The sequence below is a fragment of the Myotis nattereri genome (assembly GCF_964212035.1).
Source record: "Myotis nattereri genome assembly, chromosome: 2".
NCBI lineage: Eukaryota > Metazoa > Chordata > Mammalia > Chiroptera > Vespertilionidae > Myotis > Myotis nattereri.
Genome location: NC_138076.1, coordinates 153,588,106 through 153,612,071, shown reverse-complemented (window position 1 = coordinate 153,612,071; position 23,966 = coordinate 153,588,106). Strand labels below are relative to the sequence as shown.

The 23,966-nt window shown below is 39.6% G+C and overlaps 1 protein-coding gene across 1 annotated transcript in view; it reads right to left on the bottom strand.

The window, feature by feature from the left end:
• WIF1 (WNT inhibitory factor 1) overlaps positions 1 to 23,966 on the bottom strand; it is a 77,449-nt gene that overhangs the window by 51,825 nt on the left and 1,658 nt on the right. The window lies entirely within an intron of this gene.

Here is a 23,966-nt window from a genome sequence, read left to right as displayed (position 1 = left end):
CAAAAATTCTTAACTAATTAAATATGACAACATTAAAACTAGAATGAAAGTTTTTAGGCTCAAAAGGCCAACCACAGAATGGGTTGCATAATGGGAAGCATAATGGGACAACTGAGACTAGGCAAATCAGATTTGGAAAATCATAGTTTACCACAAGCTGAATATGAGTTAGCAATATTATGTTATAAGGAAAAAATGAACTTGTCTGTAAAGTTCTTCCTTTATTCCAGCTGGCATGGCTCAGTGGTTGAATGTCGACCCATGCACCAAGAGGTCCCTGGGTTCAATACCCGGTCAGGGCACATGCCTGGGTTGGGGGCTCCATCACCAGTGAGTAGTATGCAGGAGGCAGCTGATCAATGTTTCTCTCTCATTGATGTTTCTATCCCTCTCTCCCTTCCTCTCTCTCTAAAGTCAATAAAAACATATTTAAAAAAAATTCTTCCTCCATGCTATGCATTAGATATAATACTAGTATCTATTTTAAATGGTATGAATGAATTAGAAGGATTCATAAAAACATATCAAAGTTTATGAAACTATTTTAAAAGTCTTATGAAGAACTGTTTTTTAAAAATAGGTATTCGGATTAATCACTTTTCCAAGTTCATTGTTGTCTATAGTTCTTGAATTTTTGTCTATTGTTCTCAAGCCCTGAAAGGTATAACAAAAAGAAATGACTTCATTGTAGCAAGGAAGATTCTGGATGGAGATAAAGTGTAGGCAATCAAAATGTTGAAACTCCAGCCAGTTGGTGTGGCTCAGTGGTTGAGCATTGACCTATGAACCAGGAGGTCAAGGTTCGATTCCTGGTCAGGATACCTGGCGTGTGCAGGAGGCAGCTGACCAATGATTGTCTCTCATCACTGATGTTTCTATCTCTCTCTCCCTCTCTCTTCCTTTCTAAAATCAATTAAAAATTTTTTTTGAATGTTGAAACTCTGTAGCCAAAGTGATGGCTGGGTTCTTACAGAAGGTAGTTAAAGGTCTGCCCTATATGCTTCCTGTTAGATGCAGAGATCCCTTCCTGCTCTGCTAATCTATGGTAGACTTTAAAAAACTCTTGCTGTTTCTGTTTTGTTTATTCGTTCAGTTTGTTTTTGAACAAACTGATGGTTGCCAGAGGGAAGGGCAATGGGGGAAATAGTGAAAAAGTGAGGGGGACTGAAAGGTACAAACTTCTAGTTATAAAATAAGTAAGTCATGAGAATGTAAAGTACAGCATAGAGAATACAGTCAATAATGTTGTAATAACTTTGTCTGGTGACAGATGGTTATTAGACATATTATGGTGATCATTTTGTAAGGTATATAGTAGTCAAGTCACTGTGTTGTATAACTGAAAATAATATAATGTTGTATGCCAAGTATATTTTTTTAAAAAAATACTCGCATTCACAAGTATTCTCCCTGTCAACAATCCCTCCCCACTCTTCTGCTCTGTACCAGTCCATTATCTACTTCTTTTTCTACTTTTTCCACTCCCAAGTTTTATCATTTGCTCATGCTATTCTGTATTACTCTTCCAAATCCAAAATCACTTTGTTCCAAAAAGTCAAATCCTTCCCTAACAATTATTTCTAAATTATCTTCTTCCCAGAGAGTAAATATTTCCATAGAGCTCTTTTTTTAACATTTTGTTTTTTAAAAACAGTTTATATCCAATATTATTTTGTACTAGAGGCCCGATACACGAAATTCTGCTTGAGTAGGCTTTTGCAGCCGTGGTGGCTGCCTCAATCCCTCCTGCAGCTGCAGCCCTGGCTTCCTCTGTCAGGAAGGTCATCTGAAGGACATCTGGGTGATCGTTTGGTTGATTTGCATATTATACTTTTATTATTATAGATTAGTTTCAGCTGTACAGCATAGTGGTTAGACAATCATATACTTTACAAAGTGGTCCCCCTGATATTTCCCTAGCCCCCTATACAGTTATTACAATGTTATTGACTATATTCCCTATACTGTCCTTTACATTCCTGTGACTATTTTGTGACTACCAATCTGTCACAAAATAATATTAACCCCTTAACTATCTTTACCCAGTCCCCCAACCTGCCTCCCCTCTGGCAACCATCAGTCTGACGTCTGTGTCTAGGAGTCTGTTTCTGTTTTGTTTACTTTGCTTTTTAGATTCCGCATATAAGTAAAATCATATGGTATTTGTATATCTCTGTCTGACTTATTTCACTTAGCATAATACCATCTAGGTCCATCCATGCTGTCACAAATTGTATGATTTGACTCTTTTTATGGCCAAGTAATATTCCATTGTATATATGTACCACCACTTTTTTATCCACTTGTATACTGATGGGCACTTGGGTTGCTTCCATATCTTGACTATTGTAAATAACACTACAGTAAACATAGGGGTGCATATATTCTTTCAAAATAGTGTTTTGGATTTCTTCAGATATATACCCAGAAGTGGAATTGTTGGGTCATAAGGAAGTTTCATTTTTAATATTTTGAGGAACCTCCATACTATTTTCCAAAAATGTTTGCACCAATCTGCATTCCCACCACAGTGCATGAGGGTTCTCTTTTCTCCACATCCTCACCAACATTTGTTGTTTGTTAATTTACTGATGATTTCCCCATCAGCCTTTTTTAGAGTCAACTTGAAATTATCTCTCATGTATTTCTGTCCTTATTGTTTTTCCTCCGTTTTCTTTTGTGCCACATCAACCACAGCATTTTGGGTAAAATTATTAAAGGAAATTAAAATAACAGAAACTCTAGTACCATGGGGGGGGGGCATGTTTATTAAATGAAAGAAGGAAGGAAAGGGAGAGGGGTTATAATGCTAGTTTGGTGGATTCTGAGGTAAAGAACTCATCTCCAAGAAAGAGCCAACATTCTAACATGAATCAAGAGAAGGACAACAGAACATAAGGGTCAACACTTTGTGTCTTTCTTCCTCCATCGGCAGTGGATAAAAGACAAAGTCAATCAATGAACCCAGCTCCTAGAAACAGGTTAGCACAGAATCAGGACAACTTTTCAAAGTTATGTAAAAATAATGTTATTTTAAAAAATATATATTCTCTGACTATTAAATACTTTCCAACTCTCATTGAAAAATCTGTATTTGTAGTTCCTTTTGATGCTGCCAGAATTTCCACCATAAGGGATCTCAGAGAATTCTGTGAACAAGTTAGTCTTTCCAAAGATCCTCTAAGCTAAAATGGCCAAACAAGACACTTTAGAGCTGGAAAAATTCTAGGAGAGCATGTGGGGAAACTGCAGGCCAGGGAAGTTGTTATATTCCAAGTTCCATCCATTAGGACTGGCTCAGCACCTTTCATGATACCATACTGCCGCCCTACCAATCATTTCCATCGTGCTAATGCTGAAATTAAAGGGGAAAAACCCAACACTGACATTAGCCTGAGATTTGGGGACCACCATTGTTAAATATCTACCATGTCCAGGGTACAAGCTGGGTGAAATGCATCACAGCCAGAACTGCAGTGCCTGTAACCACCCCTCCAGCTATCAAAATTGAAGAGAGAGAGAGAGAGAGAGAGAGAGAGAGAGAGAGAGAGAGAGAGAGAGAAAGAAGGAGGAGGAGGAGGAGGAGGAGGAGGAGGAGGAGGAGGAGGAGGAGGAGGGGGAGGAGGGGAGGGAGGGAGGGAGGGAAAGAAGGAGGGAGGGAAGGAGGGAGGGAGGGAAGGAGGGAGGGAGGGAGAGAGAGATTATTAGACTGGATAACAGATCAACAGACTTCCTCATACTCCATTCTGGGAGAAAAATTGTAGGCAATTCTTCCCTTCCACTTTAAGGGACCTTTGAATTGTGATGTGGAGAGCTCGGCTCTGGCTGCCAGAAGATACATGCTCTTTTGTCAGCTCTGCTGCCAGTTCTCTCTGTGATCCTCAGAGAGTTGGTCCTCGTCTCAGGTCCTTGGTTTTCCCATCTGGAAAATTAGGTGGCTGAAAGAATCTTTAAGATTCCTTCCATTCTAAGAGTTTATGATTCTAAATGGAGACCCTTGACAAATTCATCTAAGGGTTAATATACAGTCCTAAGCATCTGTGAAGAATACAGTTCATTCTGCTTAGGTAGAGGATCGGGCTCAGTAAAGAGTTAGCTCTCAGTATTAAAGTCTCAGTGTATTAGTTCTGTGCTTTTAATGACTTAAGACCTAATGAGTAATCTTTTCCAATACATACACACCTGGAAATTGCTGCACAGACATCCTTGGGAGCACACTTTCGCCTTTATCGGTTTCTGGTGTTTTCAAAATGCAGAGATACATTCTAATAACCAGTTGACGAGATCACTCAGAGTGAGCCAACAGTGTGATTGAGAATGACTTCCCTCCATCAGATCTGCCTGTTTCCCTTCTGTTTGCCTTGTGTTCGCCACAGGAGATTTTGCTCAAAGAAGCACACGAGGGCGGCCGGCTTTGAAGTGGCTGCAGAAGATGCTCTGCAGCCGAGAAGCCAGCAGCTTATAAGCAATAATCTGTGTCTACCTACCAGGCTCTTGTTACTCCCTGAAACATCCTATTCCACAGAGAGCAAATTCAGCAGAAGTTAACAGACACTTCAAAGGCGAACATGCGGAGTATTTACTAAGATATCAGGACTGCTGGTTCAAGTGAAGCCAGCTCGTAGTCTGCTGAGTGCTTCTCTTAAAGACTTCCCTGCATAGCTCTCCTCTTTCCCCTTCCTCCACTTGGATGTACACCTCTGGGAGCTCTGACTAGCAAATTAATTTGTCTTCCCTTTTACACAACACCCATAAGAGTATATTTATTTGCTTGGAGTGCCCTTATTTTGATAAATGTAGCAAATACACCATTCTTCCTCTTAGAGAGTGCTATGTTCTAGCCACTGATGACAATAACTCTACTTGCTAATGCCTGTCTGCCTTGCCCCTATGAAAATGAGGATATTATACCACCGAGTGTTGGGGAAAGAAATTATTTAATACATAAAAAAATTAAAGAATATATGTGCAAAAATAAATGTTCCAATCACTGTTATTTTAAAATATTTCTGGATAAAAAAAATATCTACATATGTGCAGAGAAACTCATATAAATGTTTATTCATATTCACTTAAAATTAGTAGAAAATGTGTTTCCTTGCTATGTTAAAAAGAAGTACCTATTATATTTTTCTGGAAATCACCCATTAGTTTTATATTTGTAGACTAGAAGTATAGTTTATAATTAATATCTATTTGAAGAGTCCTCTGTTCACAATTAGTAATCATCCTCATGCAGAACTTTTTACCATGATGGGCCTTAACATCCCTGTACGGAAAGGGAGAAGCCGCTTACTGATCCCCCACTGCCCCCTACAGTATGAAATTCCCACTGAGATAAACCTGTCAGAACTTAAAAATGCAGGCACAAATCAACCATCACCAGTACCATTTGGAAAGTTTCATTTGGAGGTTTAGAAATAAGCCACAAAAGGATACTAAAAATGACATCCTGGTATAATGCTGTTGGGATATGGAGTAGCCGTTACAAGCCATTCAGCAATCACGTACGTGCCAAGAGCCTGTGCAATGATCAGACGCTTTGACTCAGAAATTCCACTTGTGGAACTCAGTCCTAATGAAGTAGTAAAGCTAATGTGGAAAAAGTTTTATGCATCAAGTTGCTATTCACAGTGTTATTTATAACAGTGAAAAAGTATCCAAAGACATCATCTAAATAAGAGAATGTTTAAATAAACTACAGAATATTGTGCAGCCATTTAAAAATCGTTTATAGAATATGTAATAACATGGGAAACTGCCCCACTGTCTTTAAGCAAACAGCAAATAAAAAAAATAAAAAAAGGACACAAATTGGTACTCCAATGGAAAAACAGTAGATGGGAAAACACCAAAATATTAAAATTTTCTTACATAAGTTATCTATACATGAATTACCCTCTCCCATTCTGCCTTCTCTTTTTCTGTAGTTTTAGAGGGTATACTAGTTTATGATGGAAAAAAGTAATGAACTTAAAATAAAACTATGTAAGGATTCATAAAAAGAAATAGTTATACCCAGGAAATTAAGTATTGCAAACTCTAATGAAGTCCAGTTCATGTTCCCAAGTGAGTAACGAGTTTCGCAAGTTATAATTAATACAAAAGACAGCTCGAAATGTGAACAACCTCAATCTGCAACAGAGACAAAAATCTCAGAGTTGATTCCTCAGTTCTTTGTAAAGAACCGTGCCAGGAGTAACTGTTCTCAGCATCTAAAAGGAGCTACTATTTGGGGAAGGTCTGAAAGGGGAATTAGTAGTAATATAGCTGTCCTGTTTATCTTCCTCAGAATGTAACTCCCTGTCAGTTTATTAGTCAAATTGAATGGTCTGAAATCAAGCTAATAGGAAAATGAGATAAAAGTTACCAAAAATAGATTTTAGTAGCTTTTAGTAGCATTATTTGGGCAAATGGTATTTTGAAAAGTTAATTCTGCCCTAAGTTTGTTTTATTCTTTTGTTACAATTAACCCCATTGTCCAAGCCATTTTTCTGTGATTTGAATTCAAATACAAAACCAAGAACAATGCAGAAATGATAATGACTAATAATAAATCACAGACTTTTTAGACCCAAAAGGAACCCCATTATCTTACAGATGAGAAAATGAAATACTTGTCTGAGGTCCCAAATAGATGTTGTGGGAGCCGGGCCAGAAGCCAGGTCTCCTCAGGCCAGCTCAGTGTGACACTGAGTTCAGAGAGTGGGGCGCCATCACTGAAGAGTGGAATTTGGGCATCCTGCCAGCGCACTCCCCAGCCTGGGGTCTGGCAGACTCCCTTTCTTTGGCCTCATGGCTCCCACTTAGCACTCACAGCTCATTAATACACGGGGAAGAAAGAACCCTACTTTTTCAGTGTCTACTATGTGTCAAGTATTTTGTACACATTATACAACTGCATTTTGCTGCTGCTGTAAACAGCAAATTAATTATTTCCTTTTTAATACTTGAAGAAACCAAGGTCCCCAAGAGTTTAAGTTGATCAAGATTTGACCCCTTGCTGCTGTTTACCTCTTTGATAGTAACTTCTCCCACTGTTAGGCAGTGAAGACAGAAAATATGGTATGTTAGTCAGAGTTCTCCAGAAGAAAGGAACCAATAGGATAGAGAGAAAAACAGAGATAGATAGATAGATAGATAGATAGATAGATAGATAGATAGACCGATAGATGATAGATAGGTAAATTTATTATAAGGAATTGTTTCATGTGATCATGGAGGCTGACAAGTCCCAGGATCTGTAATTGGCAAGCTGGAGACTGAGGAGCAGTGAGTGGTATAGTTCGATCCGAGTCCGAAGGCCTGGGAGTGAAGAGAGCCAATGGTGTGAGTTCCAGTCTGAGAGCAGGCAGGCTCAAGACCTAAGAGGAGCCAGTGTTTCAGTCTGCAGGCGGTCAGACAGTTCTCTCTTATTCCTGGGAGAGTCTGCTTTTTTGTTCCATTCAGGCGTTCAACTGATTGGAGGAGGCCCAGCCAAGTCAGATATTAATCGTTTCCAAAATGCCTTCACAGGTACATCAGGAATAATGTTTGACCAAATGTCTGGACACATACAATTACCCATCATACATCGTGTTCTCTAGTATGTTCAGGGCCTGGACTAGGGGGAGGCAAGCAAGGCACTCAGAGCACAAATTTACAGAGGTGCCTCTTTGATAGTAACTTCTCCCACTGTGAGGCAGTGAAGACAGAAAATATGGTATAGAAATACCATTCTAGAAGAGTCCTGGGTATGCACAATTTCTCAAGGAACTGATGGCAAAAAAATACCTGAAATACTGAGTATGAAAACAGACTAAGGGTAATTATTTGTATGCTTACTATGGAATGGAATGGTAGTCCATTTACATTTTCCAATGAAATTTCCTTATAATTTATATAGTATTTATTGAATGGGGCCTTATTTATTTTTATGGAAAGGCAAAAGCATTTCTATAAAAGCATAAACACACAAATCTTCTGTACATTAAAGAAAAATGCACAGCTAGTAAAGATCAGGTTTGAATTATTTTACTTTTGGCAATGAGCCACTCACTGCATATTATACAGTTATTCCTCATATGGAGTTATCTGCAGTTTCATTAATGCAGGATTTTTCACAGTCATTGTGAGGATCAAATTAACCTTATGAGATAATATAAATGGAAGTATGCTTTAAACTATTAAGTGCAATATAGAAAGGTGTCACTGCTATTAGCAGAATATACTATAGGACATCTCTTACTTCAATTCAAGAGAGCTGTACCAATTTATATTCTCTCCCTCAGTTCACGAGTAAATGTTCCTTCAAATCCTGGATAACATGGGACTCCACACTCAAGTCCGCAGATATCCAAGAAATCAGGTAAGTTTAGTAATCCAACTTTGGGAACCAAAGACATCCAGCCAGTCTGGAGTCAAGTAGGATTTTGCATTCGTTCTCTCTGGCTCCTGGACTGTGTCTTGACTTAGATGATTTGATATTTACCTTGTAAGATAGGACTCTCTAAATCAGCGGTTCTCAACCTGTGGGTCACGACCCCTTTGGCGGTCAAACGACCCTTTCACAGGGGTCACCTAAGACCATCCTGCATATCAGATATTTACACCATGATTCATGACAGTAGTGACATTACAGTTATGAAGTAGCAACAAAAATAATTTTATGGTTGGGTCACAACATGAGGAACTGTATTTAAAGGGCCAGAAGGTTGAGAACCACTGCTCTAAATGAAAGTCTTCTTTAAAAAGTGACTTGGGTAGACAGATTGGCTACTTGTTTATAACCTAGACGTGAAAAACTATATACATATGTATGCCTACTTTGCCATACAACTGCCAGCGTTGACACCCAGGCTTTACAGGTGACTAAGATATGGCCTTGGACAAATTACTTCATTCCTCTGTGTCTCAGTCTTCTTACATGTTTTACTGGAGATGAAAATAGTACCTACAGCTCATAGAATAGGTCCCAATATGAAATGAGATCATCTATGTCAATTACTGAGAAGAACTGCGGGCACACAGCGAATGTCCAATAAAGGTCAGTTCTTATTAGGTTAAATCAGATGAAATTCAACCATTCTGACCGACTAAAAATGACAACTTCAAGTGCATCAACCTCCTATTTAGTAAAGTGATGCTGTTTTAACCTCCTTGAACAGTGTAAGGGTCCTACTGGTCAGGGTCCTTACCTAACTCGTGCTCCACAGCATGCTGTATGGATGAAATAAAATGTCTCAATAACATAGATGCAGGTTCAGGAAAATCTCAGTTTCAAAGGGTTCAAGTTGCAGTTTCATCGCGGATTCTGGAGTCAGACCACCTGAGTTTAAATCTTAGCTCCATTACCCCTTAGTTGAGTGACCTGAGGCAAGTTGCTTTTTGTAACCCAGTTGCCATTTTTGTCAAATGAGAATATTAATAGTGCTTATCTGAAAGGATTGCCGTGAGGATTAAACTAGAAGAAAAGTGGCTTTCACAATGATGGCAAGTAAAATATACTTAGTGTTAGCTATTTCCCTCTTTTTATCTTCTCCTCCTTTCTTCTTTCCCTTCTTTATCACACAAGCTTTACAGACCAGTAACTGACTTCACGATTCCAGAAGTAATAAAGTTAATCTCTAATTTAGCAATGAACTTTTATTATCAGAGTATAAAGAGTAAAGTACCAGTAAATTTCATCTCTGACAATTTTATACTTTTGATAAGTATTTAGGAGTCAAGGTTGAAGAAATACAGAACTGCTTATGTGAAGTAGCTGAAGAAATTGGGGATGTTGGCAAAGAGAACAGACAATGTGAGCTGTCCTCAAATGCCTGTGAGTTGGTTGCCAATCAAAAAGAGGTTAAAACATACTCCCTCGGGGTCCAGAGGTCAGGGAGAGGACGAAGGCTAGGAATTATAGATGTGACTAGGCATTCCAGTGGGGCCTCAATTGGGATTTGGGGTTCAGCTGCGTCTGGTGGTCTGCGGCACCCATCGGCATGCATGAGATTCAGGGGACCTGCTAATTGGGGCATTTCTTTATGCACTTGCCTGGGGCGTAAGGGGACAGGCGGCACCCTCGCATATTTTTTCCATTGATTTTTAGAGAGAGTGGAAGGCACAGAGGGTTGGGGGGAAAGAGAGAGAGAAACATTGATGTAAGAGAAACACATCTTGGTTGCTTCCACACACACTCTGACTGGAGCCAGGGTTCAAACCTGCAACCCACGTATGTACTCTTGACCAGAATCGAACCTGAGATCCTATGGTGCACTGGTGACACTCTTACAACTGAGCGACAATGGCCAGGGCAAGATGCACGTTTGTACTGAGAGATTCTAGGGCCTGGCACTAAGGACAAGGCCTAACTTCTATGGGGACTTGGGCTGCAGGAAAATAATGCTGGTGTCCTCAGTTGGGGTCAGGGTATTAGCCATGCTGCTTTAGGGACCAAGTGACAAAGTGCAATGCCAAACTGAGGAAAGGGCTAGACTCCTCATTTCTCCAGAAAACGCCAAGCTGCTCTGAGGCCATAAGGCCCGTGGGGAACATAGACCAGCCCCTTGAGTCCTTACAGCTTGGGAGCTTGGAGAGGCTGCACGTGGACCTGAGAAGCAGCCTCTCCCAGGCCCCACTGCAGCGGCAGAGATCAAGACATCTCCCTCCTGGATGGCGTGTGTACAGCCTTTCTAAGAGCTCCAAAATAGCTGCTCTTTGCTGGAGGAGTAGCAGGAGTAAATGAACCCTACATCAGCAATGGAGATGACCAATCAGCCATCTTTAGGGTATAAATGCAAGGTAGGACTCTCCAAATGGGAGTCCAGAGACCAGTGGTCTTGTGATGTTCAAGTTACACCTGGAAGGTAGGTTTTGACCCATGATAGAGAACAACTTCCTATGGTCATCGCAATCAAAATTATGAAATGAATTCTGCTTTAGTAAGTTTCCTGCCCCTGAGCATGTTCAACTAGGGGTTGAGAGACCATAACTCATGGATGCTGCTGAGAAAAGTTGGGCTTGATGGGGTGGATGAACTCTGGGAACTCTTCCAACTCTGCTATTCTATCTAAAAGTACAGCCAGAGAAAGCAAAGAAAAAATTGGATGAACATACAGAGATGATAACTCAAAACTTGATTCCTACATGAAATCGAGCAATTATTTAATAGAAAGAGACAGGTGATCAGTGTATAGTGAAATCATTCACATTTTTGGTTATTTAGGATGAGCTCTAAAATATATGATGAGTTTTAATGCTTTCAGGGACATTGAATTTGAGAAAGTATTTTTTTGACTTATTGGATGTATTAATGGTCTACTGAAATTAACTACCTAAAGATCACAGTACCCCACAAACGGGCCTCTTAGAGAGCACCTCCACAGCCTTAAAAAATGTTGAGTTGGAAAATTTTACAAAGAAGTAACTTTTTACATTGCCACCTGCTGGCTACTGCTATAAGTGACAGAAATATAAATGTAATCTCACATCCTATTCAAGGTTCAACTGGAAATAGGAATATTGACTGAACTTCCAAATGATAAGAATCAAGTTACTTCACCAAGTACTCAAAAGCCGAGTAACCGAGTAATTTTACAAGTCTACTGGGGATCCATCTGGTTATTGCCTTAAGTAGGAGATGTCCTACTTGGATTTGACTTCAGACGTGAATCCTCCCAATGGTGCATCCATGACTAATACTGAAACAGCCCTTGGAAATGAGGCATCCTAACAAGCCATACAATGTGGGTTTATTTAAGCCTATCTTCTGCTCCCACAGACTGTTTCCTCAAGAGTAGTTCTAGATGTTTCATTTGGGAGAGCTGACTTGCTTTGTCACCTAGTGGTATAGTGTCACTTGTATTCATTTCCAAAAAAATGCAAGTGAAAGGCAGAATACATTAGGCCAAACTATCTCAAGTACATAACAGCCCTGAGTTAAGCAAAGAAGGTGTTCCAAATGTGCATGTCTTAGGTATATACATTGCTCAGGTTATGTCCTGAACAACACCAGGAACCCTGTGCAGATAATTCACTCCTCTCCCAACAGTTAATGCTTCCTCCTCGGTACTTTCACAGCACCTTGTTCATATTGCAATGATAACACATTTAAAATTGTATTACTGTAATCTCCTATAAGCAAGTGTCATACACATTTTACATTACTTTTTTTAATATACTAGAGGCTCGGTGCACAAAATTCGTGCATGGGTAGGGTCCCTTGGCCTGGCTGGTGAGCAGGGCTGATCGGGGCCTTCCTTCCCTGGCAGCCGGCTGCCAGCCAGGGACTTCTTTCCCAGCTGCTGGCCGAGGGCTTTCTTCCCTGGCTGCCGGCTGCTGGCCAGGGCCTTCCTTCATTCCACACCACCCCCTGGTGGTCAGTGCACATCATAGCAAGCGATCAAACTCTTGGTCTCTGGTTGAACTCCTGAGGGGACACTTTACATATTAGCCTTTTTATTTATTTATTTATTTATTTATTTATTTATTTATTTATTTATTTCTGAGAGGTTTTTATTTATTTCTGAGAGGAAAAGAGAGATAGAAACATCAATAAGGAAAGAGAATCATTGATTGGCTGCCTCCTACACACCCCCACTGGGGATCAAGCCCACAACCCAGGCATGTGCCCTGATGGGGAATCAAACCAAGACCTCTTGGTTCATAGGTCAATGCTTCAACCACTGAGCCACACCGGCCAGGCTACATTTGTGTATTTTATTTAGCATTCAGTATAAGCTTTGGCATTAGGTAGGCCCTCAATAAATATTTATTGAGTTGAAGTCAAAAGAAGAGAGGAAGGAAGAGAAGGATCCACAGTTTCCAAAGTCAGCACTTCTATTTTACACCTCATGTCTTAGTTCTAGACCAGGGTGGGCAAACTTTTTGACTCGAGGGCCACAATGTGTTCTTAAACTGGACCGGAGGGCCGGAACAAAAGCATGGATGGAGTGTTTGTGTGAAATAATGCATGTTAACACTGCTGCTGGTGAAGGAGCGGAGGGGAGAGCAAGAGAACCTCCGCTCTTTCGGCTCCGTGGGCCGGATCCAGCCCGCGGGCCGTAGTTTGCCCACGGCTGTTCTAGACTCATTTTCAAATGCATGAGACTTTTCCATCTGGATGCTGAGCAGAAATTCATGTTCAGTAATTTCCAAATGGACTCCACTGTCTTTGAACCTCAAACTGTTCATCCATTTCCTGTAATCAATTTCTCAGTTAAGACATAACCATCTCAGAGTCATCCTCTACTCTCTCATTTCCATAACACTCACATTCACTAAGTCCTGTCAACTTCACCGACAGATAGCTCTAGAGTCAATTCCTTCTTCTCTCCTTACTGCTTGCCTTAATTCACACCCTTGTCATCTCTTGCGGTGTCTTAACTTCCTACTTGGCTCCTAGAACTCAGCCAGGCACCTCATCCTTACCCTCCATCTGCCACCAACATTATCTTTCACACAGATATGATATTGTCATCTACTTTTAAACTTTCAATGGCTTCCCATTTTCTATAAGACAAGTCAACTATGGCATACAGAAATCATCATAACTTCCCAAACTTACTGTTTTAGGTCTATAATACTCAGATCTGTTCCATAAACCCCAACCATTTTGAACTGTCATCTTCCAAGCACACCAATGATTCTGAATCCTGTGTACCTCCCTGTATACCCAGAATGCCCATCTCACCCTCACCAGCCGTGGCCACTGTCTGCCTACTGATCATCTTTTGTGTGTAGATGTTACCTTTTCTGTGGTATCTTCTCCAGAACATATGAAATTCTAAATTTACCCAATCAATGGCAAATCCTCTGGCTTTATGCTCCCATAGGACTTTTCATAGGGTATTTAATGGGGCCACAGCTAGCCCATATGAAGGCTCTGTGCAAATTAGGTAGAAGTGTCCCTGCTGGACTGTGAGGCTCTGTGTCAAGCTATAAGACTTGACAAACAAAATGTGGGCTGGGTTTCAACTTGGTTGGGTTGGACTTGCTGTTTGGTCAGGTTCCCTTATGCAATGAAAAACCTTATTCAACTGCACGTCAGTTCTGAGAACTTAACACAATTATTATATATTCTTTTTTAAAATATATTTTATTGATTTTTTTACAGAGAGGAAGGAAGAGAGATAGAGAGTTAGAAACATCGATGAGAGAGAAACATCGATCAGCTGCCTCCTGCACACTCCCTACTGGAGATGTGCCTGCAACCAAGGTACATGCCCTTGACCAGAATCGAACCCAGGACCTTTCAGTCCACAGGCCGACGCTCTATCTACTGAGCCAAACCGGTTACGGCCACAATTATTATGATTGCCTTATTGATGCCACAGCCAGTGTTGCTCAGTGGTTGAGCATCGACCTATGAACCAGGAGGTCATGGTTCAGTTGCTGGTCAGGGTACATGCCCAGGTTGCAGGCTCCATCCCCAGTAGGTGGCATGCAGGAGGCAGCTCATTGATGATTCTCTCTCATTATTGATGTTTCTATACCTATCTCCCTCTTCCTCTCTCTGAAGTCAATAAGAACATATTAGAATTTGGAAGGAGTTTGGAGGCAATCCAAACTGCTTTTCTAATAGATAAAAGAATTGAGTTACATGACCTTTCATGGCTTCTAGTATTTCTATATCTGGCCTTACCAAATGTCCAGCCTCATCTTCCCCCACCCTAGCCCTAGTATTCTTCCTTCCACACATTAATCCCAGACTCAGGCACCATTAGCATCTCCCAGAATGCACTCTCACAACTCCCTTGCCTCTGCCTGTGATGGCCCTGCCTCCTGTGCCCCTCTGATGATTAAGGTATGTATTCTCATAACCTAGGACAGTGATGGCGAACCTTTTGAGCTCGGAGTGTCAGCATTTTGAAAAACCCTAACTTAACTCTGGTGCCATGTCACATATAGAAATTTTTTGATATTTGCAACCATCGTAAAACAAAGACTTATATTTTTTAATTTATTTTATATATTTAAATGCCATTTAACAAAGAAAAATCAACCAAATAAATGAGTTCGCGTGTCAGAGGTTTGCCATCACTGACCTAGGACATGGTAGCATTGACGATGCTTCAAGTGTGTCCTTCAAGTCCTAGTTCTATAGTAGCTTTCCCCTACTTCCTCAGCCAAAATTCACTGCTTCCTCCTCTGTGTTCCAGAGCTCACTCTGTGTTCACACTTCTATTTAGCACTTATCAGAGCAAGGGTTAGATTTGAATCCCAACTGACTAGGTTTGAATCCCAGCTCTGCCACTTATTACCTATCAAATGGGAATAATAATGAGACCTACCTCATGCATTCATTCATTCAACTAATAGTTATCGACTGCTTATTGTTGTGTCAGGAGCTGTTCCAGGGGCTGGAGTTATATGTTTAACAGGACAAAGTTCTTGCTCTCATGAGCTTACATTGAATGGGAGAGTCAAACAATTAAAATCCTGTATAATAAAAGCCTAATATGCTAAGTATCCATTCATTTGGTCGGCCGTTCAACCAAAGCGTAATATGCTAATGACATGCTAAAGCCACTCAACCACTTGCTATGACATGCACTGACCACCAGGTGCAGACCCTCTGACCGGTAGGTTTGCTTGCTGCTGGGGTCGGGCTGATCGGGACTGAGCTAGATGGTTCGGACATGCCCTGGAGCCCTCCTGTGGTCCCTCCCAGTCTGGCCAACCTCCCACATCCCTCCCTGGCCCCAATCATGCACCAGTGGGGTCTTTCAGCCTGGCCTGTGCCCTCTCACAATCCAGGACCCCTCAGGGGATGTCGGAGAGTCGTTTTCAGCCCAACAGTGGAACAACTGGTCACTATGATGCTCACTGACCACCAGGGGGCAGATGCTCAATGCAGGAGCTGCCTCCTGGTGGTCAGTGTGCTCCCACAGGGGAAGCTCCACTCAGCCAGAAGCCAGGCTCACAGCTGGTGAGCACAGCAGCAGTGGCAGGAGCTTCTCCGTCTCTGCGGCAGTGCTAAGGATATCCAACTGCCGGCTTAGGCCCACTCCCTGCAAGGAGCTGGCCTTAAGCCATCAGTCGGACATCCCCCGAGGGCTCCTGGACTGCGAGAGAGGGCAGGCCAGGTTGAGGGACCCCCTCCCGAGTTCAAGAATTTCGTGCACTGAGCCTCTAGTGAAATATAATCAAGTATCATTATACTGAATGCCATTTAAAGAAATAGACAGTAGAGAAGGAGACTCAGAGGCATGATCTGAGTTCTGGCCCCAAGTGGCGAAGCAAGGACTGGGTTTAGCTCCTTTCCAATGTTGCCAGCTAAGAACTCACTCCCTAATCTGTCCCTCGTCCCAGGTTCAATATGCTTCAAGTGTGTCCTTCAAGTCCTTCAAAACACACAGCTGCTCTGTGATATTTTGTTCAGGTGAATGGGTTTCAAAAGGTGCCTGAAAATTTCCAAGAGTCTTTAATCATATTCGTCCATATCATTTAAAAAGAAGACAAAGCGTACAGCTCGGGAGGCTAGATACCTGTAGGTCTATCTGAGAGAAACAGGGAAGAACAGAAACTGTCCTGTGACTTTTGAATTTTAATAAGTTTTAAGTGAAAATAGAATACTTGAAGAAGCGGGTTTGTTTTAAATAAACCCATTTCTAGCGTTCAACCTCTCATTATTTTAACTAAAGGATCTCCAGCCAAATGTAATTTCTATACCTTTATTATACTTCTCATGATATATTTTTTTAAAATATATTTTATTGATTTTTTTACAGAGAGGAAGGGAGAGGGATAGAGAGAGTCAGAAACATCGATGAGAGAGAAACATCGATCAGCTGCCTCCTGCACACTCCCTACTGGGTATGTGCCCGCAACCAAGGTACATGCCCATCACCGGAATCGAACCTGGGACCCTTGAGTCCACAGGCCAACGCTCTATCCACTGAGCCAAACCGGTTAGGGCTCTCACGATATTTTAAAGAGTAATATAGGAGTTGAGAATAGATGCTAATTCAATTCTTTTTCAAATTAACATATTATTATTTATGCATTGTTTTACATTAAGTTCAAAGTTCTAGGTTGCATTAGAAAATTAAATTGATTTTTTTAAAGTCCTATGCACTCAAAAAAAAAAGCATTTTTTATAGCTCCTTCATATTCACCTACAAAAATTAATTTGGAGCTGGTACTAATTATCACAAACTCTTCCAGAGTTAAGTGAAAAAGAAGAGCTAAATCATGGTGTGGAAAAACCACTCTTCCCCCAATACATAAACCAAAGATAGACTTAATGCATCCTTGGGACAAACTTGCAAAATGTTGAGTCTATTCTCTTCACAGCAGAGAAGAGAGAAACCTCCCTGAACTGTTTTTATCTTTTTTGTCCTCCCAGAATCTTTCTCCATTATTTGACCTTGAAGTCCCCTTCATTGAATTTCCATTACCTCTCAGATATGAGGCCCCTCATGCTTACCTAGAACAGGGGTGGCACCTACAGGCCACGTAAGGACTGAGAACTCATTTGGTCTGGCCCTGCCAAGGCATTGGGGGTGAGTTAATTAAATGGTTGACCAAATATAGCAGGTTAATTTTTAAGTTGACAATTTTGTCTAGCCCAAAAATGATGTTATAAATATCCAAATGACCCTTGGCAGAAAAATGGTTCCCCACCCCTGATAGAATGTGCCTTCCCCTTTTAGACCTCTAGGCACTTGAACATCCTGAGCTCACTTGGAAGGCATTTGCCCCCCTTGCTGGTCTGAGGAATGCTTATCACCTTCAGGAATTACTTCAAACAACACGTGCTCAGGGAGCTCAGGGAAGGGCTCCCGGCTTCCTTCCTCCCCCAAGCAGGGAAAAGAGTGGCCTTCTTTGAGCTCTCAGCCAATCCTATACTTTCCAACCTCATTTCAATGAGTGTTTTGAGTATTTGTTTCCCAGACTATGAGCTCCCTGAGGGCAAGGGCCATGTTTATCCCTCTTGGTATGATCTGTGACTAACTCAGTGCCTGTGTTTGTTGATTGAGTGAGTGCTTGAGGCAGACAGAAAAAAACCACTAAAGCAGTGGTTCTCAACCTTGGCTGCACATTAGAATCACCTGGGAATCTTTTTTAAATCCTGATTTCTGGGCCTCATTGTTATGGGGTGGGGCCACAACATTAGTAACAAAGAAACAGAATTTCCAGAGGGTGAGGCCCAGAAATCAGGATTTTTTAAAGATTCCCAGGTGATTCTAATGTGCAGCCAAGGTTGAGAACCGCTGCACTAAGGGAATGTGACCAAACTGCTCCCATGTTGGCAAGTGGGGCAAGCTGGTTTAATCTCTGCAGCAAAAGAAGCCCTAGTCCAACAGAGCTCTGGCTACAGGATGAAGCATTTTCACTGAACTCTTAATCCCCAAAGTTTCCCCTTCACAGCGCCCATCCTATTCATCAGGGACATTTAAGTTCAATGAATTTAATCCAAAACAAAATGCTTTATTGAATATCATACCTTTTGCTCTACCACGACTATTTAAGAGATTTTTATTTGTGCAAGCTTTGTAAAGTCAGGAATAAACAAGGAGGATAACGGGGAAGGGGCTGTTTACGCGCCTTTCCGCCACTGTGTAAGCAAGACATAGTGGAGTTTACATTTATGCCATGTAAATCGCTACAAAACCAGATGTTGCTTACAAGGTAACTTGTAACTCATCTCCTCCAAGCAATAAAGTCTTTTTTTTTTTTTCTGGCAAAAGTTTGAGAAACTTACTGCTGTTTTCTATCAGCAGATACAACAGATGGCTGGCACATGCCTACTTTGCTAAATGAAATGGGCTCTCTGCAGAATTACTCTTTGATCCCTAGTGGCATGTCCACAACACCACAATGCAAAACACCACAGCATAGCAGAATCTAAACATTAAAGGTCTAAAGTTGCGCTTTTGATATGAGTACCTTCTTTTAAAAAAAAATCATGCCCACAGTATGTAAACATACTCACATTCCCACTTTGAAACCATGCAACAGAGGTCGCAAACAAGGCATTTCCTCCATTTGGTGATATAAAACCACCGCAAAGGTATGACGGCAAACCCCAGGAGGGCAGAGGTATGCAGCCACTTGGATTGTAACTGCCAAAACAATCATAACTCCATTAGGAAAAAATGCGGACAGTACACATTAAGGGATTTAAATAATACTGCTAATAATGAGTGTTACCATAACTTCAGAGTTGAAAGGAGGTGTGTAGGGGTAGTTGGCAATTTCTTTGAAGAGGGAGAGGAGGTACTTGAATTTAAATCCACTATTGTTTTTCTTTGATTTTTGTCATGGGGTGAAAGGAAGAGGAAAAAGTATTTTAATACAGTTCTCCTTAACTCAACCAGCCTAATGGGAAATTTGAGACTGCAAACTGTAGCCACTTTAATGGGACCAGTGTTACATCATTTCAAACCCTACATTGCAAAAACAAGCTATCCGGAGCTTTATGGGCATTTTAATAACAGAATTGGATTATCCAGTTGATATTACAGGAACATGTCCAGTTGATATTACAGAAACAATAGTGATCCTAGTTTTTAAAACATCAGCAAAAAATGTGGGTCAGTTGTCAGGAAAATAGCCTGTTTATGACTTCTTTTTTTCCCCAATGGAATTTTCCTCGTTTTATTTTATTTTTTGAATTTTCCTCATTTTAAAGCTGAATTTGGGTGTTACTGACAGGAATCATTCACAAAGACACCACTATCCAGGCAAAGTTCTCAAGCTTTCTTAGACTTGATTTTGAATTATTTTTATTATTTTGGGCAGTTTTCAATAATTCAAGAAGTTTTGTTTTTCATTGATAGGGAGCTAGCAAGGGTTATGAACAAGTTTATAATTAACCTTTCATGTTGGAAAATACCTCATGGATACACTGTATCTTTAGCATATCTAATATTTCCCATTTTCAGTGGTTATACATAAAACAAAGAAGCACATTTCTGCAGTTTAACCCAATAAAACCAATTTTTCTACAATATACACATGACCTCTCAGCTCCCCAGGACAGCAGACAAAATTCTGCAATTCCTATCCTGTACCCACAGTAATACTTTTCATTTTTGTTTTTAAACATCTTGAAATTGAGTAAAATAAATCTATATCGCTTGATTTCTAGTGGTTATAAGAATTGTGATCCCTATACATTAGTGGTTCTCAATCTTCCTAATGCCGCGACCCTTTAATACAGTTTCTCATGTTGTGGTGACCCCCAACCATAAAACTTTTTTCGTTGCTACTTCATAACTGTAATTTTGCTACTGTTATGAATCATAATGTAAATATCTGATATGCAGGATGTATTTTCATTGTTACAAATTGAACATAATTAAAGCATAGTGATTAATCACAAAAACAACATGTAATTATATATGTTTTCCGATGGTCTTAGGCGACGCCTGTGAAAGGGTCGTTCGACCCCCAAAGGGGTCGTGACCCACAGGTTGAGAACCACTGCTATACATGCTAAAAAGCTTATTCTAAGATCTGGATCTGTTGATACAGTGATTAGAACGTGCTAGTAATCCCAGTGATAGGTTTAAAGTTAATATCGACCAGTTATCTTCACCCAGAGAATTTCTAGCCCATAGACACCAATTTCAGCCCAGCCCTTACCAACCATCGCAGAAAACCAGGCATTTGGTCAAATAGAGGCTGGAAAAGTCATATATAGATGGCTCAGCATAAATCCATTACCACTGTTAAAAGAGCCAACCTAAAAAAGATGCCCTACTAACTAGGTTCTCGATTCATAGTACCTTAACATTGTAATGCAGGTGATAGAATATATTAGCGTTATTAAAATCAAGCCTATACATATATTAGCGTTATTAAAATCAAGCCTATACGATCTTTACAAATTTTATAAGATTGTATTAAACACACATTTATTGTATGACCTACATAAATGGAAAAAACTTGGCCTTATACTAAACTGGTTCCTATGGAAATGAGCAGCAGTGTCCTAATATTAGAATTCAGATTTGTCTACCAAACTTCTCATTAAAATTTTATTTGAAAGCCATTAGGTTTAGAAAGGGGTTATTTTCCAAATAAAATGTTTAATTAGTGCATAGTTTAGAAAACTAAGGTGGTTGCTCATGGCCTCTGTCTCAAATTCAGGGAAAGGTTAGAATAAGGAATGCTTCATTGAAAAATATCAACTATTAAAAGTTATATATAGTAACAAAGGGTATTTTCCTTAATTACTAAAAATCCTTTAAGTCTAAAGCTTCTTTCATAGAAATAACAAACATCATATAACTTTAAACTCTAAAGCACACCTTTTTACTCACATGTAATATTTTTAATTCTAAATCAATGCACATTCATTGTGGAAAAAAACAAAATATAACATATGCAGATGTAACCAATGTTTACACCATGGAGGATCAGACATTTATCAAATGTTTTTTCCTATGCCTGCCCACATATTTTGTAATGCAATCAAACAGAATATACTGTTATGGACTACTGACAATTTGTCATGAACATCCTTCCATGGCTTTGAGTAGACATCTAGAATATTCTCATTAATGCTTCATCCATTCTCCTGCTATTATCAGTGGACTCCTAGGTTCCACCCAGTTTTTAATTTTTATAAAAAGCATGATTAGGAACAATCTTGCACTAAAATTTTTACTCAAATCCATGATTATATCTTTAGGATGAACCTCTGGAAGTAAAATTGCCCAAAGGATCTAGATCAAAGCTTTTGCCATCAGATTCTAATTGCCCTGCAAAAGGTCTAACATGCATCAGCCACATATGAATATGTACAATTCTCCACATACTAAAAACACTAAAAAAAATTGACCAACTTGATGTGGAGAAATGAATATCACTGTAATTTTTATTTGTATTTGCTTGAAGTAGAACATGAATGTTATTTTAAATGGTCCAAGACACCTTGGGTTATTGGACTGATCACTTATTGGAAGTAGATAACACCTATTGCCTCTACAAGGTCTTCAAAACTAAAATTAACTTTCTTCACATGTTGCCAAAACACTTACATATTAAGTTTAAATTTTCATTAATCAGTTATGTGTTTTGCTTGTGTTGAAATCCCTAGATGTTTGCTATTATTTGGATGAAATAACTAGATCATGGAATGAACTTTACATTATCCATGTAGATGTTTTGATGTGGTTTGGCTTTAGTTAGAGATGCCTTTCAAAACATTTAATTAGTATTGAAGTCATTATTTTTCCCACCTTCAAAATTTCCACGCATTTCAAAAATTATGGTGCTAGAATCACATAACTTTATGGAGTAAAATGGATCAGATTTAAATAATATATTCAAACATCTTGCTGTTTGGCATTGTAAAGATCCTACCCTGTCACTACCCTCCTCCCTAAGAACAACAGACACCAGATTTCATAGGTACCTATGGTAGCCTATCCAGAGCAGACTGGCACAGAGAGGGAGATGATTTAATTAGAGAGGGAGATAATCTAATTGAGGTGCTACCAGTGTCCTGCATAATGAGACAATCCACATGGGTAATCAACACTCAAACAGGAGAGAGAAAGATGCTGGAAGCTTCATCTCCATGCCAGTTCTACCATCTTCTCTAATCCCCTACAAAAAATTTTTCCTGAGATTGTTTGATATGTATTCCATTTTGTACTCAACGATGTGCCAATGTTTGCAAACACGCACTATGCTATAAAGCAGCAGGGGAGATAACATGAAATTTAAGCCATTGCTTCAAATTCCATTCTTTGGAAGACAAACTCAGATGAAAAATAAATCAGTAGATAATAGATAGATAAGAGCTATTGACATTTTCTGCTTCTTCTGTAACAGTTACCAAATCCTTTCAGCTAGGGAGGGGTGTTAAGTCAAGCTACTTTCTAATGGTTCTTATGAATCATAAAAGTATAGGTAAGGAAAATGTTCTTTTTAAAAACACAGAATTAATATTGACCCCATTTGATACGAGTCAAACACAAGTAAACAGATTCAGGTGAAACAAAATGATAATAAAAATGTCATTTATTGATTTATTACTGGTTTTACAATATTCCAAAATTAACTGTCCATTAAGTATCTATAAAGAGGGAATCGTACGAAGAAAAGCAATAATCTTTCTATAGAGCAGTAAGAGCCTCTGAACTCAAATGCAAAATGAGGGTATCAGAATTAATGGCCTTCTGGCTATGAACTTCAGTGGATACAAAACATCTCTCTCATTTATGTTGTTGTTGTTGCAACAATGGAAGTGTCAAAGGGTTTAGGTTTGATCTACTTTGGAAAAGAAAAATGAGAGAACAGATCTGAGGGAAAAGAGACAGCTAAAATGGTCATGCCCATACTATAACAAGTAATTAAGGGGAACCAATGTGGTTTCTCAATTTAAAAATAGTTACTTTTTATAAAGAGTTTTTTTCTGGATCACATTCTTCATGAAAATATCCATTTAATTATTTTAGAATTTAAAAAAAGACCTGATAATGTGATTTTAATTACAATTACAATGATTTTCATATTAGACACATTTTACCAACCAATGAGCAAAAGAATTTATTACTTACCATTTGTCATTAGAGGTAATTTACGTGATACTGAAACTACAAAAGGTAACATATAAAAATGCTAATGTGCTAGGAAATAAAAGAAATACTTCTTTATAAAAATACATTGCAATTTTCCTTTTCCATATAAAATTATTTAAATGGTAACTTAAAAGTCAATAATCTGCAATATTTTACAAATGTTTATATATATATATATATGTGTGTGTGTGTGTGTGTGTATATATATATATATATATATATATATATATATTATTGATTTCAGAGAGGAAGGGAGAGGGAGGGAGAGAGAGAAACACCAATGATGAGAGATAATCAATGACCGGCTGCCTCCTGTATGCACCCCACCTTACCCCCTCCCTCCCCCCCCATCGAGCCCACAACCTGGGCATGTGCCCTTGACCAGAATAGAACCCAGGACCCTTCAGACTAACGCTCTACCCAGTGAGCCAAACTGGCCAGGGCCAAATGTTCTTATAT